The following is a 21637-nucleotide window of genomic DNA, read 5'->3' on the forward strand; positions in this document are numbered from 1 at the left end:
GCCCTGTGTGAAAATGTAAAATCTGAGGGTAAAACATTTTTTTGTGGTAAAAATATAATTATGCTTTTTTCACTGCCCAATGGTATAAATTTAAAAATTAAAAAATACTCACTACTTCCCTAGATGAATTCCTTGAGAGGTGTAGTTTACAAAATGGGGTCACTTGTGGGGGTTTCTGCTGTTTCGGCATGTCAGCGACTCTTCAAATGTGACATGGTGTCTGCTGCCTATCCCAGCCAACATACCGCTCCTTTCTCTTCCGAACCCTGCCGTACACCAAAGCAGTGGTTTTCCCCCACATATGGGGTATCAGCGTGTTCAGGAGAAATTGAACAACAAATTTCATGGTGCAATTTATCCTGTTACCCTTATGATAGTACAAAATTAGGAAAAGGAAAACATTTTTTGTGGGAAAAATGTGAAAATTTTATTTTTATGGCTCAATATTATAAACTTCTGTGAAGCAGCTGGGGGTGCAAGGTGCTCACCACATATCTAGATAAGTTCCCTAAGGGGTCTAGTTTCCAAAATGGTGTCACTTGTGGGGGGTTTCCACTGATTAGGCACATCAGGGGCTCCCCAAATGCAACATGGCGTCCGCTAATTATTCAAACAAATTTTACATTCAAAAAGTCAAATGGTGCTCCTTCCCTTCCAAGCCCTGCCGTGTGCCCAAACAGTGGTTTGCCTCCACATATGGGGTATCGGCGTGTTCAGGAGAAATTGCACAACAAATTTCATGGTGCAATTTATCCTATTACCCTTATGATAATGCAAAATTAAGGGATGAAAAAGGTTTTTGCGGGAAAAATGTGAAAATTTTATTTTTACAGCTCATTATTATAAACTTCTGTGAAGCACCTTGGGGTTCAAGGTGCTCACCACACATCTAGATAAGTTCCCTAAGGGGTCTAGTTTCCAAAATGGTGTCACTTGTGGGGGGTTTCCACTGTTTAGGCACATCAGGGGCTCCCCAAATGCAACATGGCGTCCGCTAATTATTCAAACAAATTTTACATTCAAAAAGTCAAATGGCGCTCCTTCCCTTCCAAACCCTGCCGTGCGCCCAAACAGTGGTTTTCCCCCACATATGGGGTATCGGCGTGTTCAGGAGAAATTGCACAACAAATTTAATGGTGCAATTTATCCTATTACCATTATGATAATGGAAAATTAAGGGATGAAAAACGTTTTTGTGGGAAAAATGTGAAAATTGTATTTTTATAGCTCAATATTATAAACTTCTGTGAAGCACCTTGGGGTTCAAAGTGCTCACCACACATCTAGATATGTTCCCTAAGGGGTCTAGTTTCCAAAATGGTGTCACTTGTGGGGGGTTTCCACTGTTTAGTCACATCAGGAGCTCTCCAAACGCAACATGGTGTCTGCTAATTATTCAGACAAATTTTACATTCAAAAAGTCTAATGGCGCTCCTTCCTTTCCGAGCCCTGCCGTGCGCCCAAACAGTGGTTTTCCCTCACATATGGGGTATCAGCACGCTCAAGAGAAATTGCACAAAAAATTTTGGGGTCCATTTTTTCCTGTTACCCCTGTGAAAATAAAAAAAATTGGGTCTAAAGTAACATTTTTGTGAAAAAAGTTAAATGTTAATTTTTTTCTTCCACATTCCAAAAATTCCTGTGAAGCACCTGAAGGGTTAATAAAGTTCTTGAATGTGGTTTTGAGCACTTTGAGGGGTGCAGTTTTTAGAACGGTGTCACTTTTGGGTATTTTCTGTCATAAAGACCCCTCAAAGTGACTTCAAATATGATGTGGTCCCTAAAAAAATGTTTTTGTAAATTTTGTTGGAAAAATGAGAAATCGCTGGTCAACTTTTAACCCTTATAGCTCCCTAACAAAAAAAAATTTTGGTTCCAAAATTGTGCTGATGTAAAGTAGACATGTGGGAAATGTTATTTATTAAGTATTTTGTGTGACATATCTCTCTGATTTAAGGACATGAAAATTCAAAGTTTGAAAATTGCAAAATTTTCAAAATTTTTGCCAAATTTACGATTTTTTCACAAATAAACGCATGTGATATCAAAGAAATTTTACCACTATCATGAAGTACAATATGTCACGAAAAAACAGTCTCAGAATCAGGGGGATCCGTTGAAGCGTTCCAGAGTAATTGCTTCATAAAGTGACAGTGGTCAGAATTGAAAAAATTGGCCCGGTCACGAAGGCAAAAACAGGCTCTGGTGCGAAGTGGTTAAGTTGGAGTTTTTAGCCATAGTCTGGGCTGTAAGAGAGCGCTTCAAAAACTACCTCGCCTCCTCCACATTTACTGTCTTCACGGACAACAACCCGCTGACGCACCTGGAGACTGCGAAGTTTGGTGCCCTAGAACAAAAATGGATGGCTCGACTATCCAACTACAAGTTTACCATCAAGTATCGGGCGGGGCATAAAAACACTAATGCTGATGCGCTGTCCAGGATGCCCAACTTGCCAGATGGGGGAGAAGACCCAGAAGAGCTGGAGGAGATAGAGATACCTGCTTTCCATCGTCACGGGGTGACCCAGTGCTCCCACTGTGTGAGGAACAAGCGCTCCACCAACAGGGAGGCCACATTTAACCCATTGCCCCACCATGGATGGGCAGAGACTAGTGTTGAGCATTCCGATACTGAAATATCGGGTATCGGCCGATATTCGCGGTATTGGAATTCCGATACTTAATTTCGATACTTTTACAATATCGAATACCGGAATCGGAAGTTCCCATAATGCCTGCGCTCTGCAGTGTCTCTGAAGTATGACAAGCTGGATGGCAGCGCTCAGCTGCGATCCAGCCTGTCATCAGAATGCCATCCCAGCGTGGGAGAATTCTCCTGATTGTTTAAAAGCCGGCGGGCGGTAAAAAGCAGCCGGCTTTTAAACAATCACACGGCCCCATACTGCTTCCCGGCAGCCTCCCACCTCGATCCTCCACTCCTCTCGCCACCTCCCATCCCGATCGTAAGTTAGGACCGGGCGGGGAGCGAAGGACCCGGGCGGGGAAGCCGGGAGTGAAAAGACTTCACCGCCGGCTTTCCCGTTCTGTGCTGCGCTTTCCCGCCGGTTATTTCAAATGAACAGCTGAGGTATCAGGTGATGCTGATCAGCTGTTCATTTGAAGTAGCCGTGGTGCCCTCAGAGGGTTCACGTGAGTTCATGCTTGACTGCATTGCATGAACTCACATGAACTTTCCCACGGCCACACAGGTCAGCCTCACCTCCCAGACGATCAGCCCGTCATGATTGGTGTGTGTGGGTGTCTGCGAGTGTGTGCGGGGTGTCTGTGCGATGTCTGCGGGTGTGTGTGGTGTCTGTGCGATGTCTGCGGGTGTGCGCGATGTCTGTGCGATGTGTGCGGGTGTGCGCGATGTCTGTGCGATGTGTGCGGGTGTGCGCGGTGTCTGTGCGATGTCTGCGCGATGTGTGCGTGCAGGCAGACATAGGCCGATGTGACACTACTACTCCCATCGGCCTATGTCTGTCCCCCGTCCACTCATGCCAGCAGGATCAGCTCGATGGGAGCAGTAGTTCCCATCAGCCTGATCCTGCTATTTAAATTGCCCTACTGTGTCCCCAATAAATTTTAAATACATGTCATTGGTGGCCAGTGGTTACCTACAATAAATTATTTCATACATTACCTGTCCCCGCCGATCGCCACCTAAAATAAAGTAAAAAATAAAAAAAACTACACCTATACTCACCTAGACACCTAATTCCCCGAAGCCATTGATCTCCTGTAAATAAAATAATAAACCACAACCTTATCCTTACCCCTCCGTAGTAGTCCACGAGTGTCCCACGAAGATCTCCAGTTCAGAGCAGCCACATAGAATGTGACCGCTCTGAACCGCTGCCGCCGCTAGAATGATGGGGCCGTAAAGCAGCCCCGTCACTGCATAAGCGGGTTCACCGGAGTTCAGGCAGCGCTGCTCCGGTTAGCTCCTTTACGGTCCTGCTGTATCGTGAGAAATTCCCACGGTACAGCAGTGCCGTAAAGGAGGTCTCCGGAGCTGCGCTGCCTGAATGCACTCCGGTGACCTCAGTCAGTGGCTCCCGCTGCCGGGAGCGGACGTGTTCCCGGCAGCGTGAGCTTACAGCAGCCAGGCACAGCTGTCACCATCTCCAGATGTGACAGCTGTGCATGGGAGATCAGCGCAGGAACGTGGACAGGTAACTATTTTTTTTTTTAGTAAACTAAGAATTAAATAAAATGGTGTGTTTTATTTCAAATAAATTATTTTTTTCTGGGTGTAGTGTGTTTTTTCTTTTTAACACTTTGTAGGTTAGTAATGGGGGTGTCTTATAGACGCCCATCATTACTAACCTGGGCTTCATGGCAGCTGGCGCTGACATGAACCCCAACCCTATTACCCCCTGCCACCGCACCAGGGCAGCGTGGAAGAGCGAGGCTAAGTGCCAGAGTTGGCGCATCCTATGGATGCGCCATTTCTGGGGCGGCTGATGGCTGGTGTTTCTAGCCTGGGAGGGGGCCAATATTCATGGCACCCTTCCTGGGCTATTAATATCAGCCCCCAGCTGTCTGCCTAGCCTTTGCTAGCTATTAAAATAGGGGGGACCCCACGTCATTTTTTTTGGGGGGTCCCCCATTTTAATAGCTAGTAAAGGCTAGGTATTCAGCTGGGGGCTGATATTAGTAGTCTGGGGAGCTCCGTGGGTATTACCCCCTTCCCAGGCTTCAAACATCTGCCCCAGCTGTCTGCTTAACCTCCGCTAGAGACTAAAATTATGGGGGATCCCACGCCAATTTTTTTTTTAAATAAATCCTTTATTTTAACACTAAATGACATTTGAGGAGTTAATAAAGATGCAGTCCCTAAATTATTATTTATTTTTTAATTAATTTTTCCCAAAAATTTTGACGTGGGCTTTGCTATATTTTTGTATGCCAGCCAGGTACAGCATCCAGCTTCTATGAACGCGCCATTTTCCGGGGTGGCTGCGGACTGCAATTTGTAGCGGGGGGGAGGCCCAGAAAGCTTGGGCCTCCCTGCGCTGCAGATTCCATCCCCCAGCTGCCTAGTTGTACCTGGCTGGACACAAAAATAGGGAGAAGCCCCACGTATTTTTTTTTTAATTATTTCATGAAATTCATGAAATAATAAAGAAAAAAAGGGCTTCCCTATATTGTTGTGTCCGGCCAGGTACAAATAGGCAGCTGGTGGTTGGGGGCAGCCCGTTCCTGCCTGCTGTACCTGGCTGGACCCAAATATAGTGCGAAACCCCACGTCAATTTTTTTTTAATTATTTCAGGAAATTCATGAAATAAATTTAAAAAAATTGATGTGGGGATTCGCCCTATATTTGTGTCCAGCCAGGTACAGCAGGCAGGAACGGGCTGCCCCCAACCACCAGCTGCCTATTTGTACCTGGCCAGACACAACAATATAGGGAAGCCCTTTTTTAAAAAAATTATTTCATGAAATAATTAAAAAAAAATTGACGTGGAGCTTCGCACTATATTTGGGTCCAGCCAGGTACAGCAGGCAGGAACGGGCTGGCCCCAACCACCAGCTGCCTATTTGTACCTGGCCGGACACAACAATATAGGGAAGCCCTTTTTTTCTTAATTATTTCATGAATTTCATGAAATAATTTAAAAAAAAAATACGTGGAGCTTCGCCCTATTTTTGTGTCCAGCCAGGTACAACTAGGCAGCTGGGGGCTGGAATCTGCAGCGCAGGGAGACCCAAGCTTTCTGGGCCCCACCCGCTGCAAATTGCAGTCCGCAGCCGCCCCGGAAAATGGCGCGTTCATAGAAGCGCCATCTTCTGGCGCTGTACCCAACTCATCCAGGGCCCTGGTGCGGTGGCTCACTGGGTAATAAAGGGGTTAAGGCCAGCTTGGCATTATCAGCTGGCCCTAAGCCCAAAATTCATAGGGTCACGCCAATATTAGACATGACCGCCATGAATTTCTAGTAAAGTATTTAAAAAAAACACAACACCCAGAATAAAGTCCTTTAATTGAAATAAAGACACAATTCTTTATTGTTCTAAATTAAACTATACTTACCATCACGCCCATTCCAGCTGAAGCCAACGATCTCCTGCAATAAAAGAAAAATAATAAACCAACATCATCCTTACTTTTCCATGGTTCCCACGACAGCTTCAGCTCTGCTACATCGAGATGACAGGCTGGACCGCAGGAGAAAGCTGCCATCCAGCCTGTCATCCCGCGGACACTGAGAAGCGCAGGCATGCTTGCGCTCCTCAGTGTCTCTCTGTGACGGCATCCAGATGAGCCGAGTTCATGTCCAATGAACTCAGCTCACCTCATGCACGTCACTGATAGCGTGGGAAAATTCTCACGCTGAAGCACTGAGTGCAGGAGAATTCTCCCACGCTGTCAGTGACGTGCATAAGGTGAGCCGAGTTCATTGTCAGCTCATCTGGATGCCGTCACAGAGAGACACTGAGGAGCGCAAGCATGCCTGCGCTTCTCAGTGTCTGCGGGATAACAGGCTGGATGGCAGCGTTCTGCTGCGGTCCAGCCTGTCATGTCAATGTAGCAGAGCTGAAGCCGTCCTGGGAACCATGGAAAGGTAAGGATGAGGTTGCTTTATTATTTTTCTTTTATTGCAGGAGATCGTTGGCTTCAGCTGGAATGGGTTTGATGGTAAGTATGGTTTAATTTAGAACAATAAAGAATTGTGTGTTTATTTCAATTAAATTTATTCTGGGTGTTTGTGGTTTTTTTTTAACTTTGACTATGGGGTTAGTAATGGTGGTGTCTTATAGACGCCTCTCCATTACTAACCTGGGCTTGATGTCAGCTGGCATTATAAGCTGACATCAACCCCAATCCTATTACCCCACTGCCACCGCTACAGGGCAGTGGGAAGAGCGAGGCTAAGTGCCAGAATTGGCGCATCCTGTGGATGCGCCATTTCTGGGGCGGCTGACGGCTGGTGTTTCTAGCCTGGGAGGGGGCCAATATTCATGGCTCCCTTCCTGGGCTATTAATATCAGCTCCCAGCTGTCTGCCTAGCCTTTGCTAGCTATTAAATTAGGGGGGACCCCACGTCATTTTTTTGGGGGGGTCCCCCATTTTAATAGCTAGTAAAGGCTATGTATTCAGCTGGGGGCTGATATTAGTAGCCTGGGAAGCTCCGTGGGTATTACCCCCTTCCCAGGCTTCAAACATCTGCCCCAGCTGTCTGCTTAACCTCCGCTAGAGACTAAAATTAAGGGGAACCCCACGCCAATTTTTTTTAAGATAAATCCTTTATTTTAACATTAAATTACAAGTACAGTAATCAACACTGTCACTGTACTTCATATATACAGTGCCTACAAGTAGTATTCAACCCCCTGCAGATTTAGCTGGTTTGATAAGATGCAAATAAGTTAGAGCCTTCAAACTGCAAACGAGAGTAGGATTTATGAACAGAAGCATAAATCTTACAAACCAAAAAGTTATGTTGCTCAGTTGAATTTTATTAATTTTTAAACATAAAAGTGTGGGTCAATTATTATACAACCCCTATGTTTAATATTTTGTGGAATAACCCTTGTTTGCAATTACAGCTAATAATCGTCTTTTATAAGACCTGATCAGGCCGGCACAGGTCTGTGGAGTTATCTTGGCCCACTCCTCCATGCAGATCTTCTCCACGTTATCTAGGTTCTTTGGGTGTCTCATGTGGACTTTATTCTTGAGCTCCTTCCACAAGTTTTCAATTGGGTTAATGTCAGGAGACTGACTAGGCCACTCCAACACCTTGACTTTTTCCCTCTTGAACCAGGCCTTTGTTTTCTTGGCTGTGTGCTTTGGGTCGTTGTCTTGTTGGAAGATGAAATTACGACCCATCTTAAGATTCTTGATGGAGGAGCGGAGGTTCTTGGCCAAAATCTCCAGGTAGGCCGTGCTATCCATCTTCCCATGGATGCGGACCAGATGGCCAGGCCCCTTGGCTGAGAAACAGCCCCACAGCATGATGCTGCCACCACCATGCTTGACTGTAGGGATGGTATTCTTGGGGTCGTATGCAGTGCCATCCAGTCTCCAAACGTCACGTGTGTGGTTGGCAAAAAAGATCTCGATCTTGGTCTCATCAGACCATAGAACCTTGAACCAGTCTGTCTCAGAGTCCTCCAAGTGATCATGAGCAAACTGTAGACGAGCCTTCACATGACGCTTTGAAAGTAAAGGTACCTTACGGGCTCGTCTGGAACGGAGACCATTGCGGTGGAGTACGATACTTATGGTATTGACTGAAACCAATGTCCCCACTGCCATGAGATCTTCCCGGAGCTCCTTCCTTGTTGTCCTTGGGTTAGCCTTGACTCTTCGGACAAGCCTGGCCTCGGCACGGGAGGACACTTTCAAAGGCTGTCCAGGCCGTGGAAGGCTAACAGTAGTTCCATAAGCCTTCCACTTACGGATGATGCTCCCAACAATGGAGACAGGTAGGCCCAACTCCTTGGAAAGGGTTTTGTACCCCTTGCCAGCCTTGTGACCCTCCACAATCTTGTCTCTGATGGCCTTGGAATGCTCCTTTGTCTTTCCCATGTTGACCATGTCTGAGTGCTGTTCACAAGTTTGGGGAGGGTCTTAAATAGTCAGAAAAGGCTGGCAAAAGAGATCTTTAATCCACACATGTGAAGCTCATTATTCTTGGTGCCTGAACTACTTCTTAATACTTTAGGGGGACCAAACAGAATTCTTGTGGTTTGAGGGGTTGAATAATAAATGACACTCTGAATTAATTTTTAACGTTTTTTAAAAAAAAAAAAATTTGCTGCAGTGCATTTCCCACTTCCAGGCTGATCTACAGTACAAATGTCACAATGCCAAGTTAATTCCGCATGTGTCAACCAGCTAAATCTGCAGGGGGTTGAATACTACTTGTAGGCACTGTATGTGACTGACATGTTTCTATCTATCTAATCTATGTATGATTCTCTATTCCTTCTATTCTAAATTGTCGGGTACAGATGCTGAATTGCCGGCCGGCTTTCTTAAAGAGACGGTGCACGAAAACACTATTATTTTTTTTAATAAATCCTTTACACTAAATGACAAGTACAGTAAGCAACACTGTCACTGTACTTCATATATATGTGACTGACATGTTTCTATCTATCTAATCTATGTGTGGTGCTCTACTCTTTCTGTTGTAAATTGTCGGGTACCGATGTATGCCGCTGATGAATTGCCGGCTTTTCGCTTAATACATTCTACATTATTCTTAGTTGTTTTACTTCATGTAGAATTAACCTACAAGGAAAGAAAGGGTTTATTTTCATTCCGATATTTCTGTCCCATTGACTTGCATTGGTTTCCGGTATCGGAATCGGCGATATCCGATACTTTTTGAGTATCGGTCCGATCCAATCCGATACGATATTTCATGATATCGGAAGGTATCGCTCAACACTAGCAGAGACGCAGGATAGCAACCCGGCTATCCACCTACTAAAGGAGTTGCTGACACAACCTGACTCGCACCCTGGTCCAGATGCTCCACAGGAGACCCAACAGTTGTGGAAGGAGAAGGGAAAGCTGTTCATCTATGAGGGAAAACTGTGTCAGAGAAGCATCAAATCCTGGACACACAAACTGGTCTGGCAGGTGGTAGCCCCGAGGCGGGATGCGCCAATGGTCTTAGAGGTGTATCACGATGGAGCAGGACACTTCGGGTGGAAGAAGTTGGAAGTCCAGCTACATGAGTGATTCAACTGGGCTGGCATGAGGAAAGCAATCGAGAGATGGTGTCGAGAACGTGGTCCATGCAACCTGAGACGGAAAGACCGTGACAGCCAAGGGGCTCCCCTGCAGCCCTTAATCACCAAACAACCACTTGAACTGGTAGCCTTGGACCACGTGAAGCTAGATCCAAGCCGGTCAGGCTATGTCTACGCTCTCACCATAGTAGACCACTACTCTCTGTTCCTGGCAGTAGTGCCAGTGAAGGGTCAGACGGCAGCCAAAGCATTTCATCAACACTTTTGTCTCATGCACGGTTACCCTGAACGAGTGCTCACCGACCAAGTCACAGCCTTTGAAGCATAAGTGTTTCAGGAATTCTGTAACTTGTACAGCTGTAAGAAAATAAGGATGATGCCTTATCATCCCCAGACCAACGGGTTGTGCGAGAAAATGAACCAGGTGGTAATAGACCTGTTGAAGACGTTGCCCCTTGAAGAGCGTAGCCTGTGGCCAGAGAAGTTACCAGATTTGGTGGACCTATGTAACTACATCCCGGTGAAATCCACCAACTGTACACCCGCCTACCTGATGAGAGCAAGACCTGGCAAGTTACCCATTGACTTAGACATGGGAGTTTTAACACCTGAGACGACATCACCAGATGCAGACTGGGATACGGAGCGGCAACAACAAAACCACAAGGTGCAAAAATGTGTGGAGAGAAGTTTGTCCCAGGCGAGACAGAAGCAAGAGAGAACTTATAATCAGCACGTACTTGCAGTTCCCTTGTAACCTGGAGAACAGGTACTCAAAAGGAGGCTGAGCCATACACCGTTTTACCTTCAAATTTCGACAACACCAAGGTGTGCCTTATCAGTAAAGATGGAGGAGAGACTTCAGCGGCAGTCTCAAGAGACCACCTGAAGATATGCCCTGATCAGTTGAGACACAAAGAAGAAGACCAAAACAGCCCCCAGCACACAGAAAAGGTGGAAGAAATGGTTCAAACCATCCTTGGAGAATTTCCCCGGTCTTGGACGCAGGTGAACCAAGCAATCGTGGCACCTGTCCTGACCTTTCCCCAAGTAGCCTCACCGGAAGCCGCAGTGACTCTAGAACAGCAGAGAGACCAGTCGGACCCAGAAACAGATGCTTCATCAGCAGCGGATCAGGAGAATCTACCCTCTGCTAGCGGTGAATCTATCATACCCATGGTGAGTCAAAGAGGTAGTAGAAGACTACCAAGTCTACCAGTGTTACCTCAGACTAACCATAGTGTAGTCCACACTGAGCCCACCACACCAGCAGTAGACACTAGCGACCCGGGTAGGTCATTGGCAACAAATGTACTGCGTAGATCAACCCGTAGTACCATAGGTCAGCTCCCTGCCTGTTATAGTGACTAAAAAGTAGTAAAATAATAGTATATGTTATATAGTTGTAACCGTTAAGTAATCCTGAGTATATATAGTTATTAAATTTATGGACAAATGGACCACAGTACTCGGTGTGGTCAGGACAATGTTGAATAAAGTTAATTGTTGGCCTTGAAAATAAACCGCAGGCGTGGCCGAAAACCAGGCCCACCAACAGAGTGCCCTGAAGCCACGTCCAGGTACGATACACAAAATGGGTTGAGGCAGTTCCCACCAACCAACCTTCAGATACCTGGAAAAAGACAATTCCCGGATTGTGGCGTAAAGACTGAGCGCCGCAATGACTGCTTTCAATTTTAATTTGTTTTTTGTTATTTTGCAGTTTTTGCCTTTTTTGAGATTTTGTAAACTATTTGTAATATGAATCATTATTGCTGTTAATTATTTAATTCTAAAAGGTGTCCTCAGTCCGGGAGTACTGAATTTAACTATGGGGGAATCTGGCACCCCAGGGGTCCGGTTGCCATAGTGGCATTGCCTCCCTCACAAGGGGTGATGCCATGCCTGGAAGCAAGGAGGGGTCCCCTAATCAGGTATACCAGCATGCAACACTTTCCTGGCTCCAGACCAGAAAGGGGAGCTCCTCCCCTTCACACTGGAATCTGGAGGCGGGGTTAGTAAGAGTGAGTTGAGAGGGGTTGGAGACAGGAGAACGACGAGGAAGGACCTGGGGAAGGGAGCTGTGTACAAGCTCGCCCCAGAGGAGAGAAGCGCAAGTGAACCAGACACCGGAGTCCGTGGTTGTGGGGCACTGAAGGCCCAGCAGCAGAATCCGGAGGGCAGGAAACTGCAGATCTCCTGGCCCCACCAGACGCCCGGCGACACAGCAGCACCATAGGGCCCAGCACCGCCACGTGGGAGCGACACTTAAGGAAGGCCCGAGCTGCCTGCCATACGGGTGAGGAAAAAGACGTTTTACTCAGAGACGAGGGCCGCAGCATAGCTTCAAGCAGCAGGGCCAAAGAGATTAGCGCAGAGGGAAGGCCTACATCTCCACCTGGCGAGGTGGATCCCCAACTTGCTTCCAAGCCTCCCTGACCTCTACTACCAGCTAGTACCCGTGCCCCAGTCTGCTTAACAAACTGCAAGTAAAGATAAGAGGAAACCGCCATTAAGCTGTGGACTGGTCATTATCTGCGCCATCACCAGCATTACACCGCACCAACAACATCTACCTCCACAATTCTACATATACTGCCCTGGAGCTTAGCTCTGCCTGTGGAGAGCTGAACCAACTCTGCTGCCTCACCATCAGCTCCAGAGGATCTGCACCACAGCAGCGGCCCCATATAGCCGCATACCAGATGTGGCATCACAAACATTATTTCTAAAAACTTTATTCCCTTTTACCTTTTCCTTTAATTGACCACCCTAGGTCACGGACCGGGTCACTGCCACCGTGACATCCCCCAGCATCGACCGGCCCTGCTACCGAGTACCCTATGGCCCAGGGGGCGTGTCAAATACTCTAAAACCTGTTCACAAGTTAGGACAGATGTTGTCAGTCATGCTGTGCCGGGGAAGCTATAGTAAAGACATCAAGTCGATGGTTCGTTCAGATTGATTAATATTTTCTCTAATAAGTCGCAGTAAGAGCGTTTCTACAGTTATTGTCCTTAGTATTCAGTTGACAATTTTGATGCATATTTGAGTAACAAAAAGGCATTGACACTAAATATAAAATGGTCTTAATTAGCCTTTTTAGCCATCTAAATGTAGGCAAAGAGACCCTGAATCCAACGATTTATCATTTAGTTACATAGTTACATAGGTTGATCAAACACCTAGTTCTATCAAGTTCAACCTTCCTCCCCCAATTGTACATTTTGTCTAATTTAACTATAACCCATAATGTTATATGTATCGAGGAAATCATCCAGTCCTTTCTTGAAAGCTGTTATAGTGTCAGCCATTACTACCTCTTGTGGTCGGCATTCCATAGTCTGACGGAATGGCCTTTCTTCCACCCGTAATGAGAGACCCCTGGTCCTTAGTATGGTCTTTGAAAGGAATAAGTCATGTGCTAGTCAATTGCACTGACCACACATATATTTATACATGTAAAAGAGATCTCCTCTGAGGTGTCTTTTTTCTAAGCTAAACAAGCTCAACTTTTTCAACCTCTCATCATATGAGAGGCCTTCCATACCTTGTAATAATCTAGTTACCCACCTTTGAACTGACTCTAACTTCTGAATATTCTTTTTAAAATGTGGAGCCCAAAACTGGATCCCATATTCTAGATGTGGCCTCACCAGTGATATATTTGGGGCAACAATATGTTGGGATCATGGCATTTTATCTCTTTTTTATACATCCTGAAATGTTGTTTGCTATTGCGGCTGCTGCCTGACATTGGGTACTGCTGCTCATCTTACGTGTAACCAGAATACCCAAGTCCTTCTCCTACTCTGTAGTCCCTAGTATACTCCCATTTAATGTATATGCAGCAATGGGATTACTCCGTCCTAGGTGAATTACTCTGCATTTATCTACATTAAACCTCATTTGCCAAGTGTTTGCCCATTCAGTCATATTATCTAGATCGTTCTGCAATATCGTAATGTCAAGATCAAATTTTAATATCCTACATAGTTTGGTGTCGTCAGCAAAAACTGACATTTTACTCTCAATCCCATCTACAAGATCATTAATAAAGAGGTTAAAAGAATCGGTCCTAGCACAGATCCCTGTGTCACCCCACTGCTGACTATATCCCATTTAGAGAACATACCATTTATGACAACTCTTTGTTTCCTATCATTTAGCCAATTCATTACCCATCTGCATATAGTTCTCCCAACTCCTTGCTTCTGTAGCTTCAGTATAAGGCTGTTATGTGGTACAGTATCAAATGCCTTTGCAAAGTCCAGATAAATCACATCAGCCGCATTACTAACATCCAGATCTGCACTTACCTCCTCATAGAACCCCAATATGTTGTTTAGACATGACCTATTTTTCATAAATCCATGCTGGTCATCATTTATTATATTATTTTCTGTGATATAATTCAGCAGGTCATCTCTTATGATGCCCTCAAAAACTTTGCACACTACTGATGTCAGACTTACTGGATGGTAGTTACATTGATCCACCTTCTTACGTTTCTTAAATATCGGTACCACATTAGCTATCCTCTAATCTTGTGGCACCACCCCTGTTACAAGAGAGTCTAATAATATGAGATATAGTGGTCTGTTAATTACTGCGCTCAATTCCCTCAGTATCCGTGGATGAATGCCATCTGGACCAGGGGATCTGTCAATGTTTCATTTGCTCATACGCAGGTGTACTTCTTTTTGTGTTAAACTAGTGTAACAGTCACTGGTATGATTTATGAGGGGAGGTATGTGTCACACAGCTTGCTAGCCTGTGTGAACTGAAACCAATAAACTTTCTGCTAGCATGTTATATGCTGGAGGGTTAACTCACTTAAAGGGCGTGGTTTTAGGGGAATGACATAGAGATTGGAGGGATGTCATTCCCCATACCTCCACCTCAGGGTGTGGCTGAGCAACATTTAAATGTTCAGTCCTGTTTTTTTTTTCTGTGTGTGTGTGTGTTTGGAGAGGCAAGGTTTCCAGACTGGACAGCCATAGCTCAGGAGGGAGCTGAAGGCTGGACATACCCTGTGTGGGCGAACTGCACACACATATAGGGACTGTGCTACAGTTTATATTTTGTTTTGCTGTTTTGCCAAGTAAGGCTGTGTTTATTTTGCTGGACTGCAGAGCTTTATGCTCTTTAATAAAGCCTGCAAAGAAAATCCAGGTTCCTGAGTCTACTTCCGGAAGTGGCAGAGCGAGTCGTTCTACCACAGTTGGTGTGAGAGTGCTGGCAAGATTCCAGGAACACGTGTACCTGCCACAAAGACCGGTGGATGTCCTGGGTAAAGGCCGCCAGCCAACCAGAGAAATCCGACAGCATGGAGGACCTGCTTAAACATCTGTTGCAGGCACAGCAGCTGCAGAAAACACAGCAGCAGCAACAGCAGGTGCAGTACCAGCAGCAGCACCTGCAGAGCCAGCAGAGCATGCAGCAGCAGCACCAGGAGAAGACCAAATTGTTGCCTCAACAGATTCAGTTGAAGCAAAAGGCACAGCAGCAGCACCAGAAGGAGCAGCAGATTGAATTTCTGGCGGACGCCATCCAGGGCAGGTGCCCCACCCTCAGGGCCAACTGATGACTCCCACATCAGGAAGTCGATAAGAAGGGCCATGCAGAAGATGACCCCCGGGGATGATGTAGAAGCCTTTCTGACAGTCTTTGAGAGGGTGGCTGATCGGGAGAGACTTCCACCAGAACAGTGGGCAGAGGTTCTGGCGCCATATTTGTTGGGTGAACCCCAAAAGGCATATTACGACTTGGCACTGCAGGATTCCTAGGAATACGCCAAGCTAAAGACAGAGATCTTAGCATGCCTGGGAGTGAATATGGCGGTGAGTTCACCACTGGGCGTATGCCAGCGACAAACCCCCTCGCTCGTAGATGTTTGACCTATTGCATCTCGTTCAGAAGTGGTTGCAGCCAGAGTCCTCCACTCCAGCCCAGATGGTCGAGCAGGTGGTGATTGATAGATTCGTGCACTCCCTTCCCAAGTTGGTACAGACTTGGGTTGCCCAGGGCGATCCCCAGAATGCAGATAACTTCATCGGACTGGTAGAGAGGTATCAGGTGGTTTAGAAGTCCCTCGGGAAATCAGATATAGTCACTTCTCTGTACTGGGATACCCAAAAGGGGGCGGGTTCACCACGGAAGGGTTCTAGAGCCACCACTGGGGGGCGTCTCACTCCCACTGAAGGTGCCACAAGGATTGTTGTTAAAGATATCTGTTGGCGGTGTCACAACCCTGGACACGTAGCCGTGTCCCCTGAGCCCATGGACTGCACCCTAGGAAGACGGAGTTCCTATTATGCTTATCCAGCCTGCAGTGTGGACTGTTGACACAGCGAGGGGCCACAGGCATGTGCCATATCCATTAATGGAGTAAAGGTGCTTGGACTGTTGGACTCTGGGAGTCTGGTGACCTTGATCAGAGCAACCCTTCCCCACCAGTTGATCCCTTCCAAAACTGTGGGCGTTCGGTGCATACATGGCGACGCTAAGGACTATCCCGTGGCCACAGTGACAGTGGGAACAGACTGTGGCGCCCAGTCCCATGAGGTCGGGGTGGTTAAGGACCTGATACATCCCGTCACACTGGGCTGTGATTTTTCATTATTTTGGGACTTGTGGGGGAAGGGAACCGGACTAAGTAGCATGGGAAAAAGCCAGGTCCCTGGAGAAGAACCCCTGATGAAGTCTCAAGTGGATGAGTTCCCACTGTGCGTCCTTGCTGGCGATGAGGGTGAGACGGTGACTGGGGAGGCCGACCTCCCTGAGTTAGATGTGTCTGCTCAAGTTCACGACCTGACCTTAAAGGGGGCATTTGACCAGGTTACTGTATGTAATGGGGTTGCCCAAGAGCCGGGGGCCGATACCAGGTTCCCGCACCTTGCAGTTCAGGGGGAGTTGCTATATCGGGTGGCCAAACTAAGGGGCGGTGAGACAGTGGAACAGCTGTTAGTGCCGGGGCCATACCGACGGAGGGTACTGGATATGGCACACTCACATATTCTGGGGGGACACCTAGGGGTGGAAAAAACTCAGGAGAGAATAATGAGGAGGTTTTATTGGCCAGGATGTTACCGGGAGATCTTAAAATATTGTAGGTCCTGCCCCACCTGCCAGATAATCGCGCCCACCCCCCACTTTCATAGCCCCTTAGTTCCACTACCTGTGATAGAAGTTTCCTTTGAGAGGATTGCCATGGACCTCGTGGGCCCCTTAGTTAAATCGGCCTGGGGCCACCAATATATCTTGGTCATCATGGACTATGTGACCCTGGACCCTGATGCAGTACCCTTAAGGAACTCGTCCAGTAGGAGCATAGCTCGAGAACTTGTCCACATCTTTGACAGGACTGGCCTGCCAAAGGAAATCCTGACGGACCAAGGAACCCCATTCATGAGCAAGGTGATGAAGGAGCTGTGTAAAGTGCATCAAATTACCCAGCTGCAAACCTTCACTTACCATCTGCAGACCAATGGCCTGGTGGAGAGCTTTAATAAGACTCTGAAAGCAATGCTCAAAAAGGTCATCGAGAAGGATGGTCGAGACTGGGACTACCTGCTTCCGTTTCTACTGTTTTCCTTCAGGGAAGTTCCCCAAGACTCCACTGGCTTCTCTTCATTTGAGCTTCTATATGGCCGGCATCCAAGGGGTCTCTTAGATATTGCCAAGGAAACCAGGGAGGCCGAGGTCACCCCCTACTGGAGCATCATCGAACATGTCGCCCAGTTACAGGAGAGAATGACGAAAGTGATGCCCTTCGTGAAGGAACATCTCCTCCGGGCGCAGGAAGCCCAGGCGAGGGTGTATAACGGTCGGCAAGGCTGAGACAGTTCCAGCCTGGGGATCGCGTTCTGGTTCTCATTCCCACTGTCAAAAGTAAATTCCTGGCCAAGTGGCAAGGCCCATATGAGGTGGTGGAGAAACTCAGTGAAGTGAATTACCGAGTCCACCAGCCTGGCGGAAGAAAGCCGCACCAACTATATCATGTGAACTTGCTCAAGCAGTGGCGGGACCGGGAACCAGTAGAAACTCTTTGCCTGGGAGCTGCTCCTGAAGGCAAGGTGGAAGAGATCACTATAGCAGAGACTCTATCGCCGGCCAAGAAGCAACAATGTCGAGAACTACTACAGCAAAATCGGGAGTTGTTCTCAGAGTTGCCAGGGCATACTCAGGTGGTAGAGCATGATGTACTGACAGAGCCACATGTAAAAGTGAATCTGAAGCCGTATCGGATTTAGGAAGCACGCCGGAAGGTTATCTCCGACGAGGTAAAGAGGATGATAGACCTCGGGGTGATAGAGGAGTCAAAGAGTGGGTAGTCAAGCCCAATTGTCCTCGTGCCAAAACCCAACGGACAGTGGAGGTTTTGTAATGACTACCGCCGGCTGAATGAGGTGTCGAAGTGTGACGCGTAACCAATGCCCATCGTCGGCGAACTCATAGAGAGGCTTAGACCGGCAAGGTACATCATCACTCTTGACCTGACGAAGGCTACTGGCAGATCCCCATGTTCCAGACAGCCAAAGAGAAGACTGTTTTCTCGACACCTGATGGGTGCTTTCAATATATTCGGATGCCGTTCGGACTACAGGGGACCCCAGCCACCTTCCAGAGGGATATGGATCGGATCCTAGCCCCACATAAAAAGTATGCCACAGCCTATCTTGACGACATTGTAGTATTTAGCCCAGACTGGGCTAGTCATTTACTTAAGCTACAGGCCGTTCTGGATGCTCTAAGGAAGGTGGGATTTACTATAAATCCGAAAAAATGTGCCGTCGGAAAAGAGGATGCCAAGTACTTGGGCTATGTCATCAGAAGAGGTGAAATAAAGCCACAAGTAAATAAAGTGGTGACAATCCAGATCTGGCCGAAATCGCTCTCCAAGAAGCAAGTGAGAGCGTTCCTGGGAATGGTGGAATATTACCGGCAGTTTATCCCAAATTTTGCCATGATAGCCGCGCCACTGACGGATCTCCTAAAAGGCACAAGATCAACTATGGTGAAGTAGACAGAGGAAACAGAGACCACATTTCAACTGTTGAAGTCAGCACTGTGTAAACAGCCGGTCCTGGTCACACCAGACTTCAAGAAAGAGTTTGTGGTCCAGACAGACGCTTCAGAGGTTGGTCTAGGAGCCGTACTCTCTCAAGAGATAAGTGAGGAAGAGCATCCCATTCTCTATCTGAGCCAGAAGCTTTTGTCCTGTGAGGAAAAACTGAATGTTTAGCCATAAAGTGGGCCGTAGATACACTAAGATACTACTAAGCCGGAAGTTTAAGTTGGTGTCAGACCATGCCCCACTGAGGTGGTTGAGGGAAAAGAAGGGTAAAAATGCTAGGGTAACTAGATGGTTCATAGCTCTTCAGGACTTCAACTTTCACGTAGAGCATAGGCCCGGGAAGTTACACGAGAACACTGATACCCTTTCTAGAATTTCCTGTCTGGTATCGGAAGGTGCCCAAACCCCCGGCTTTGGGCAGATGGGGGGAATATGTGACAGAGACACTGGTATGATTTATGAGGGGAGGTATGTGTCACACAGGTTGCTAGCCTATGTGAACTGAAACCAATAAACTTTCTGCCAGCATGTTATATGCTGGAGGGTTAACTCACTTAAAGGGCGTGGTTTTAGGGGAATGACATAGAGATGGGAGGGATGTCATTCCCCATACCTCCACCTCAGGGTGTGGCTGAGAAACATTTAAATGTTCAGTCCTGGGTTTTTTTCTGTGTGTGTGTTTGTGTGTGTGTGTGTGTGTGTGTGTGTGTTTGGAGAGGCAAGGTCTCCAGACTGGACAGCCATAGCTCAGGAGGGAGCTGAAGGCTGGACATACCCTGTGTGGGCGAACAGCACACACATTTAGGGACTGTGCTACAATTTATCTTTTGTTTTGTTGTTTTGCCAAGTAAAGCTGTGTTTATTTTGCTGGAGTGCAGAGCTTTATGCTGTTTAATTAAGCCTGCAAAGAAAACCCAGGTTCCTGAATCTACTTCCGGAAGTGGCCGAGCGAGTCGTTCTACCACACTAGTCATATCAAGTGGTGAACTTTGATTTTTGCCTTGTTGAAAGATCCCTGGAACAGATGGTTCGTTGGTGAACATGAATGAAAAGTGCCTGTCTAATACCTCAGCCTTTTCTTTGTCCTCTATAATTATCTTGTTATTATCGTCTTTTAATGGGCCGATACCTTCTGTTTTTTTCTTTTTGGCATTGATGTATTTATAAAATTTTGGGATTTATTTTAATGTCGCTGGCAATTTGTTTCTCTGTAGATAACTTTGCTAGCTTGATTTCTTTTTTGCATTTCTTATTTAGATCTTTATACTCCTAAAATGCTATTTCTGTATTCTCAGCCTTCAAGATTTTGAATGCCCTTTGTTTTTTGTCTTATTAAACTTTGTACTGTCTTATTTATCCATAATGGTTTCTTTTTATTCCTGAACATTTTATTACCAGAGGGTATACATTTTCTACAGGATTCTAGTAGTATTTCCTTAAACATGCCCCATTTATGTTTGGTATCCCCAGTTACCATGACATGGTCCCAGTCTACATGATTAGGCTGTTCCCTTAATTTGTTGAAATCAGCTTTCTGAAAGTCCCAGGTTTTGCCATATCCCCTTTTGAATGATTGATTGAAGATTACATTGAAACTTACCATACTATGGTCGCTGCTTCCCAATGCTCCCTGACCTGTAGTTCTGAAATTGTATCTGGTCAGTTTGACAAAACCAGATCCAGCAAATTACCTCCCCTCCTTTGTTCATCTACCAGCTGAGAGAGGTAATTGTCCTGAACTGTGGATAAGAACTTGCAGCTTTTAGCACAACAAGAAGATTCTATGTCCCAATGAATGTCTGGATAGTTAAAATCCCCCGTAATAAGGACCCTATTGTTATTTTTAATTTGTTGCAGCATTTCATCCTTTACCTGTTCAGCTATATTAGGAGGCTTGTAACAAACTCCAATTAGAAGCTTTCCATTATTGCCCTCTCCATGTATATTTACTCATACTTACTTTACATTGTTGCAGCTCCCCCCCAATGTCATCATTGAGCACAGGTTTTAAGTTGGATCTTACGAAAATACACACCCCTCTACCTTTTTTGTCTTTCCTGTCCTTTATAAATGTAGTGTATCCCTCTACATTTGTCACCCAGTCATGGCTTTCATCCAGCCAGGTTTCCATAATGCCCACCACATCATATTTTGTGACCGACATAAGAGTCTCTAGTTCATTCATTTTGTTTGCAAGACTCCTTGCATTTGCCAGCAGACATTTAATACTATTAGCACCCTTGTTACTCCTACTCAGCTCCCTACTTTCCTTGCATATCCCAGCCCCCCTAAATCCTCATTAACCCCTACTGTCTCACTCTCTGTGCCTACTCTATCCCCTTATTAGCACAACTACCCTCCCTCCCCCCAGATCCTGGTTTAAAAGGTCCTCCATCCATCTGTCCATTTTTTCCCCAAGCACAGCTGCACCACCCCCCAGAGAGGTACAGCCCATCCCTACCGTAGAACCTGTAGCCAACAACGAAGTCGGCCCAGTTCTCCATGAAAACAAACCCTTCCTTCCTGCACCAATTTCTAAGCCACTTATTTATCTCCCTAAGCTCCCGCTGTCTTTCTAGTGACGCTCGTGGCACTGGCAGTATTTCCGAAAACACCACCTTGGAGGTCATGACCTTCAGCTTCTCTCCTAGTTCCCTGTAATCATTTTTAAGGACCTTCCACCTCCCTCTAACTTTGTCATTGGTACCGATGTGTACCATGACCACTGGGTTTTCCCCAGCCCCACCCAGCAATCTGTCTATCTGATCCGCAATATGTCGAACTTGAGCACCCGGCAGCCAACACACTGTTCTGCATTCACGGTCTTGGCGGCAGATGACC

The sequence above is a fragment of the Phyllobates terribilis genome, unplaced genomic scaffold, assembly GCF_046119375.1.
Source record: "Phyllobates terribilis strain yellow unplaced genomic scaffold, ASM4611937v1 Scaffold_2__4_contigs__length_985480577, whole genome shotgun sequence".
Classification (NCBI taxonomy): Eukaryota; Metazoa; Chordata; class Amphibia; order Anura; family Dendrobatidae; genus Phyllobates; species Phyllobates terribilis.